Here is an 8,062-nt window from a genome sequence, read left to right on the forward strand (position 1 = left end):
TTGTATTCGGTCATGTTTCCGGTCACCTTGCCCTGGTTAAAAGCAGTGGTTCGGGCTTTCAGTTCACGCGAATGCTGCCATCAATCCACGGTTTCTGGTTTGGGAATGTTTTAATCGTTGCTATGGGAACGACATCTTCAACGCACGTTCTAATGAACTCGCTCACCGAATCAGCGTATTCGTCAATGTTGTTGTCTGACGCAATATGAAACATATCCCAGTCCATGTGATGGAAGCAGTATTGGAGTGTGGAATCAGATTGGTCAGACCAGCGTTGAACAGACCTCAGCGCGGGAGCTTCTTGTTTTAGTTTCTGTCTGTAGGCAGGGATCAACAAAATGGAGTCGTGGTCAGCTTCTCCGAAAGGAGGGCGGGGCAGGGCCTTATATGCGTCGCGGAAGTTAGAATAACAGTGATCCAAGGTTTTTCCAGCCCTGGTTGCGCAATCGATATGCTGATAAAATTTAGGGAGTCTTGTTTTCAGATTAGCCTTGTTAAAATCCCCAGCTACAATGAATGCAGCCTCCGGATAAATGGATTCCAGTTGCAAAGAGTCAAATAAAGTTTGTTCAGAGCCATCGATGTGTCTGCTTGGGGGGGAATATATACGGCTGTGATTATAATCGAAGAGAATTCCCTTGGAAGATAATGTGGTCGACATTTGATTGTGAGGAATTCTAAATCAGGTGAACAGAAGGACTTGAGTTCCTGTATGTTGTTGTGACCACACCACGTCACGTTAACCATGAAGCATACGCCCCCGCCCCTCTTCGTACCAGAAAGATGTTTGTTTCTGTCGGCGCGATGCGTGGAGAAACCCGCTGGCTGCACCGATTCCGATAGCATCTCTCCAGTGAGCCATGTTTCCGTGAAGCAAAGAACGTTACAGTCTCTGATGTCCCTCTGGAATGCTACCCTTGCTCGGATTTCATCAACCTTGTTGTCAATAGACTGGACATTGGCAAGAAGAATGCTAGGGAGTGGTGCACGATGTGCCCGTCTCCGGAGTCTGACCAGAAGACCGCTCCGTTTCCCCCTTTTACGAAGTCGTTTTTTTGGGTCTACAGATACTAAGACAGAGGGGCGCTGTTTGTCTTGTTTGGAAGCTTTCTCTGGTGAAATAGATTCAGCCTCTTTCGAATTGAAGGAATATGTTTGTTTCTTTTTTTATTGTGAATTTGTTTTAGGAAGTCTGGCTGGCTTCCCTTGGCAGCCATGAATACATCAAATCAAATGTATTTATATAGGCCTTCGTACATTAGCTGATATCTCAAAGTGTTGTACAGAAACCCAGCCTAAAACCCCAAACAGCAAGCAATGCAGGTGTAGAAGCACGGTGGCTAGGAAAAACTCCCTAGGAAGAAACCTAGAGAGGAACCAGGCTATGTGGGGTGGCCAGTCCTCTTCTGGCTGTGCCGGGTGGAGATTATAACAGAACATGGCCAAGATGTTCAAATGTACATAAATGACCAGCATGGCCCAATAATAATAAGGCAGAACAGTTGAAACTGGAGCAGCAGCACGGCCAGGTGGACTGGGGACAGCAAGGAGTCATCATGTCAGGTAGTCCTGAGGCATTGTCCTAGGGCTCAGGTCCTCCGAGAGAGAGAAAGAAAGAAAGAATGAATTAGAGAGAGCACACGTAAATTCACACAGGACACCAAATAGGACAGGAGAAGTACTCCAGATATAACAAACTGACCCTAGCCCCCCCGACATATAAACTACTGCAGCATAAATACTGGAGGCTGAGATAGGAGGGGTCAGGAGACACTGTGGTTCCATCCGAGGACACCCCCAGACAGGGCCAAACAGGAAGGATATAACCTCACCCACTTTGCCACATGTCACTTTGTAGGATGAATGTCATTACACTTATGGTGTTTGTAATAGAGTGTGTAGGTCCCTTAAAAAAACACTGTATCAAGACTTTTGGAATTTATTCATTATTTATTTGAACAATAAAATGTACCAAACCTAAGCTGAAGCATTTCATGCATTGAATCATCATCATCATTCTATTAAACAATATATACCTTGAATCGATTAAAGTTCAACATGTTATGGCCCCCCTAACACAACAATGGACATGGATGGCAGTAGGATGATGACCACAGCTAAATTAATTAGTTCATGAAATATGTTCCCCATGCCTTTTTTTACAGCGTAATAACAGTCCTAAAATTAGTGTGTTGGTTAAAGTGAAATTACGACACAGCGGTTATTATTTTAACATGCCTAAGCCCTGTGGTGGATGGCTGATTAAAAAAACAGGTAATTTAATTAACCAAGATGATAGAAGGAGATAATCCATAATTCGCAGTAAAGAGACCTCCTAGGCCTTTATGTGTTAGACTGTTGCGGTGTGTGTGTGTGTGTGTGTGTGTGTGTGTGTGTGTGTGTGTGTGTGTGTGTGTGTGTGTGTGTGTGTGTGTGTGTGTGTGTGTGTGTGTGTGTGTGTGTGTGTGTGTGTGTGTGTGTGTGTGTGTGTGTGTGTGTGTGTGTGTGTGTGTGTGTGTGTACACAACTCCCAGAGCTATCTGCGTCTGCTGCTGGAAGTTGTAAACATTTCCAGGCCCTCCTCCCACAAGACTTCATCTAGAGAATGGAGGAAATGAAACACAAAACAGTGAAGATGGGAGTCAGAAAATTCCCCATGAGAAACCGTAGAATATATGAGGTCTGCAAAAATTCCAGCTCATCTCTGGGAAAAGGGGAATAGAGCTAGGAAAGGGGGAATAGAGCTAGGAAAGGGGGAATAGAGCAAGGAAAGGGGGAATAGAGCTAGGAAAGAGGGGATATAGCTAGGAAAGGGGGTAGAGCTAGGAAAGGGGGATTTAGCTAGGAAAGGGGGATAAAGCTAGGAAAAGAGGGTAGAGCTAGGAAAGGGGGGATAGAGCTCGGAAAGGGGGAACAGAGCTTGAAAAGGGGATAGAGCTAGGAAAGAGGGAACAGAGCTATGAAAGGGGGGATAGACAGAAAAGGGACTCATAGTAGGAGGAGAGGCATTCATCATATAGGTCTACTTGCAGAGATTACTTATCATGTAGTTATGGGAGGTTATTTAAAAAAACTTATCATGTATTTTTATTTAAAAAAAAAAAAGTATTTTACCCCCTTTTCGTGGTATCCAATTGTTAGTAGTTACTTGTCTCATCGCTACAACTCCCGTACTGTCTCGGGAGAGACGAAGGTCAAAAGCCATGCGTCCTCCGTAACACAAGCCGCACTGCTTCTTAACACAGCACATCCAACCCGGAAGCCAGCAACAATGTGTCGGAGGAGACACTGTGCACCTGGTGACCTGGTTAGCGTGCACTCCCTAACCCGGACGACGCTAGGCCAATTGTGCATCGCCCCACGGACCTCCCGGTCGCGACCGGCTGCGACAGAGCCTGGCGCTGCGATGCAGTGCCCTAGACCACTGTGTCACCCGGGAGGCCCTATGGGAGGTTATTTTTGATGCAGACTCAGCTATCTTTTTAGTTCTAATATAAAATATGAAATTCCCTACTGATATCTTCCTGGCATTTTGATTCCATAGTAGAACTTCCATGTGCTCTATATTGTACTCCACTGTACTGTAAAATTCCAATTCCATTTGAGAAAAATGAGCACTACCACAATCCATACAGTAGTCAGTCTTCCTGCCATGCTGCTATGTGCAGTCCCAGTCCCAGCAAGATGGATGGTTGTATTTTGCTGACCTTCCCCCTTCTGCTTTCTCTAAATATTACAGCAAGCTGGGTAAAAAATAGTGACACAATAAGGAGGAGGCAGATGCATTAAACACAGGAAGATAATATTCACTACATAGGGAGTAAGCTGCGAGGGGGACGTGGGGGGGTATGGAGGGTTATGAGGGTTGAGAGGGTCATGTGGCATATGTGGCTTGACACAGGAAGTGGCCCCTCTGGCAACAGGAAATGAGTGCAAATGTGTTATTTTAGTTCCTGTTTGCTCCAACAACACTCCACATCCCTCTGCCTTCTACTGAGGAGGATGCCCGGTGTGCTCATCCCCCATTCCCATTGCCATTCACTAGTTGGGCATGAATGAGAGGGAAACTAAATACATCCTGAACTTCACTTCCCCTGTAGTGCTGCGGGATGTGCTTCTGCACCAGGCCCTTTGATTCTGGAGGTGAGTGGACAGCAAATCAACCAACACAACAACAAAAAAACAGAACATTTTGGTAGATTCAGATGCACATTTCTCACTCAAAACAATGTATGTTTCAGAATGACAATGTACAAAATGTACTCTCTCTGATTCAAGCAAACAGGCATGGACGGCACCAGGTGTGGATTACTCATACTCAGTTGCTCACACACACAGGCCCCCCTGTCCCTTCCACTGTGACTTCCCCTGACCCTCCTAAGAATGGCAGGATGTAATGTCCTGATCCCACTACAGCCAGGAGCATACTGCCTCATAAACATTTAACCATCTGGTCATCCCACACGCATAGAACAGTTCACACACACCTATAAGCACATACCGTATGCACACTCGTCCTGCATACACACATACAAAAGGTCGAACACACACACAGCTCTTTACAACGGGATGGTTACAATCCACTGTGGCAATATGATTCTGTTTTCATACCCCAGAGTAGTGGTAAACTGGGTACGGCTGTGTCTCCTCTCCTTTAATCTCCCTCTGTACAAACCCTTGGCTGCGACGTCCATGTTGAGTTTGGCAGCAGCCTGTAACAAGTCAATGCAAAACTGAAGCTCACAAGCAAAGGAGACAAAGGGAGAGACTGTGCTGAACAAATTGAAATGGCTGTTTAGCTGCTGAGCTATTCAACAAATGCATGTTCTGACTGAGAGGGACTCTGAGCCGGTTCCAGCAGTGAGCCTCCTAAACGGCCAAACAGCCTCCTTAGTGAGGTGGTCAGGGCTTGTTCTCTTATTCATATGTTGAATCCTTGTCTCAAGTTTCTACCCCTCAGCCTGCTTACAAAGTAAGTGGTCTGTAGCAGATATCAGAATCACGGTTATTGCCCTACAAGAGGAAAATCTTGGAAATCTATGTTATCGGGTCATGTCAGCTTGTTTTATCGTGTACATACAGTATAGTACACTGGCATATATATAGCATTTTTTGTGAAATTATTGATGGAAATGCTTAACATTATAATAAAAAATATGTGCTGGAAAGAGTCGTGAAAATCACACAACATGGTTTGGCTTGGCTAGATAGTGAGGAAAGGGTATTATCTGTAAAGGTTTGTTTGCTCTAAAGACTGGCCTATTTATCCAAGGGTCAGAGGTCAGACCTCCAGAGGACCAAGGGTCAGTGAAGGGTCACATTAAGCTGGAGAGCATTGGAAAAAAAGTTCCCTGTCTAAATCCAGTCTAACTCACACAGATAAATGAGGCAATTACAGTGGCTATCTACAGGGCCAGAGACAATGCTCTATTTACCTTATCTCCCTGTTACAGGTACTCAAAGGGTCAAATGGTAAAATAAACACACTCTAGCACACTCTGCATAGCTATCTCTACCTCTGTGTTTCTACTCTCTCTCTCTCTACCAATCCTATCTCTCTATCCTCCATCTCCAACGATATCTCCCTCCCTCCCTCTCTCTCTCTCTCTCTCACACACATCCCACCCTCTCTCCCACATATGCTTCCTGCCTCTTCCCTCTAGGAACCTTTTTACGAATCCAGCTGAGCTCAATCTTCCATTTCCTAAACTGCTAGAGGGATAACAATATGGCTGTGGGATGTGGGCTGCGGAGGATCACTGGACACTGGCTGAGAAGTATGAAGTATGTACAGGCTTCCCACACTGGGCTAGGAATGAACTGTAGCTGCATTCTGACCCTTCCCTCTACAGTGGAGAACATAAGATCGAGCACTAGCAGGAATGGTTGAAATATTCTGTAATGACCATTGTATTGTTTATGTTCAACCCTATACTCTTTAGTGGTTTAGTGATGCCCCATCGACAACAACAATAAGGACATGTATTTTATTAAAAGTCTGTGAAAATACAAAATTACCACAGGCTCCATGAAGCGAATTTCAATATTCAATGTTAAGAATCTTAAGGGTGAAAGGTAGTTCAACCATTTATCCCTCTCCATTCTCTCTCCCTGACTATACACTATAGGCTACTCACAACCCACACATATTGTTATCGAAATCCTCTTACCAAACAGAGAAGCCCTCAAGCAACACACCACGGCCTCCCATTTTAAAACAACATCTTTTACGGACTGACATCTAATCCGGTACATTGTAACATTATCATCTACACATTCTATGAAATAGCCAATCTGTGATATTGCTGACGAGCACTATAGTGCTATCAATGAGATTCAAAAAGCCAATAGTGGTGCTTACATGGCTATCTCTTTGTGGCTGGTCCACATTCACGTGATGTGGCTGCTGTTATAGCAGCTGGCTGTACTGTAGGCCTTAAATAATTCAGGGTAAACATACAGAGGTCTGAGGAGGAACCCAGTGGCTTATCTCGAATGGCAGCCTCTTTTTTTTCTCCTCTTCCATCTCACTGAACATCAATTCAGGCTCACTGTTTACTGGAATCAGCCTCTTTCTGCCTGCCTCTCTCTTTGTGTCACTGTGTCTCTCTCTCTATCACTCTGCTTCTTTGGCTTTTGCTCTCGCTCTCCTCTCTCTCTTGCTCTCCTCTCTCTTGCTCTCCTCTCTCTCTCTGCTCTCCCTCTCTCTTGCTCTCCCTCTCTCTTGCTCTCCCTCTCTCTTGCTCTCCTCTCTCTCTCGCTCTCCCCTCTCTCTATCACTCTGCTTCTTTGGCTTTTGCTCTCGCTCTCCTCTCTCTCTCGCTCTCCTCTCTCTCTCGCTCTCCCCTCTCTATCCTGCTTCTCTTTTGCTCTCGCTCTCCTCTCTCTCTCTCACTCTCTCTCTCTCTCTCGCTCTCCTCTCTCTCTCGCTCTCCTCTCCCTCTCTTGCTCTCCCCTCTCCCCTCTCCCCTCTCTCTTGCTCTCCCTCTCTCTCTCTGCTCTCCTCTCTCTCCTCTCTCTCCTCTCTCTCTCTCGCTCTCCCCTCTCTCTTGCTCCCCTCCTCTTGCTCTCTTGCTCTCCCTATCTCTCTCTTGCTCTCCCTCTCTCTCCGCTCTCCTCTCTCTCTCGCTCTCCCCTCTCTCTCTCTCCCTCTCTCTTGCTCTCCCCTCTCTCTTGCTCTCCCCTCTCTCTCTCTCCCTCTCTATTGCTCTCCTCTCTCTCTTGCTCTCCCCTCTCTCTTGCTCTCCCCTCTCTTACTCTCCCCTCTCTCTTGCTCTCCTCTCTCTCTTGCTCTCCCCTCTCTCTTGCTCTCCCCTCTCACTCTCCTTGCTCTCTTGCTCTCCCCTCTCTCTGCTCTCCTCTCTCTCTCGCTCTCCCTCTCTCTTGCTCTCCCCTCTCCCCTCTCCCCTCTCTCTCTCTTGCTCTCCCCTCTCTCTTGCTCTCCTCTCTCTCTTGCTCTCCCCCTCTCTCTTGCTCTCCTTGCTCTCCCCTCTCTTGCTCTCCCCTCTCTCTTGCTCTCCTCTCTCTCTTGCTCTCCCCTCTCTCTCGCTCTCCTCTCTCTCTCGCTCTCCTCTCTCCCCTCTCTCTTGCTCTCCCCTCTCCCCTCTCTCTTGCTCTCCCCTCTCACTCTCCCCTCTCTCTCGCTCTCCTCTCTCTCTTGCTCTCCTCTCTCTCTTGCTCTCCCCTCTCACTCTCCCCTCTCTCTTGCTCTCCTCTCTCTCTTGCTCTCCCCTCTCTCTTGCTCTCCCCTCTCTCTCTCTCCCCTCTCTCTTGCTCTCCCCTCTCTCTTGCTCTCCTCTCTCTCTTGCTCTCCCCTCTCTCTCGCTCTCCTCTCTCTCTCGCTCTCCTCTCTCCCCTCTCTCTTGCTCTCCCCTCTCCCCTCTCTCTTGCTCTCCCCTCTCTCTCTCTCCTCTCTCTTGCTCTCCCTCTCTCTCTTGCTCTCCCCTCTCACTCTCCCCTCTCTCTTGCTCTCCTCTCTCTCTTGCTCTCCTCTCTCTCTTGCTCTCCTCTCTCTCTTGCTCTCCCCTCTCTCTCTCCCCTCTCTCTTGCTCTCCTCTCTCTC

Source organism: Oncorhynchus gorbuscha, linkage group LG09 (genome assembly GCF_021184085.1).
Source record: "Oncorhynchus gorbuscha isolate QuinsamMale2020 ecotype Even-year linkage group LG09, OgorEven_v1.0, whole genome shotgun sequence".
Lineage (NCBI taxonomy): Eukaryota > Metazoa > Chordata > Actinopteri > Salmoniformes > Salmonidae > Oncorhynchus > Oncorhynchus gorbuscha.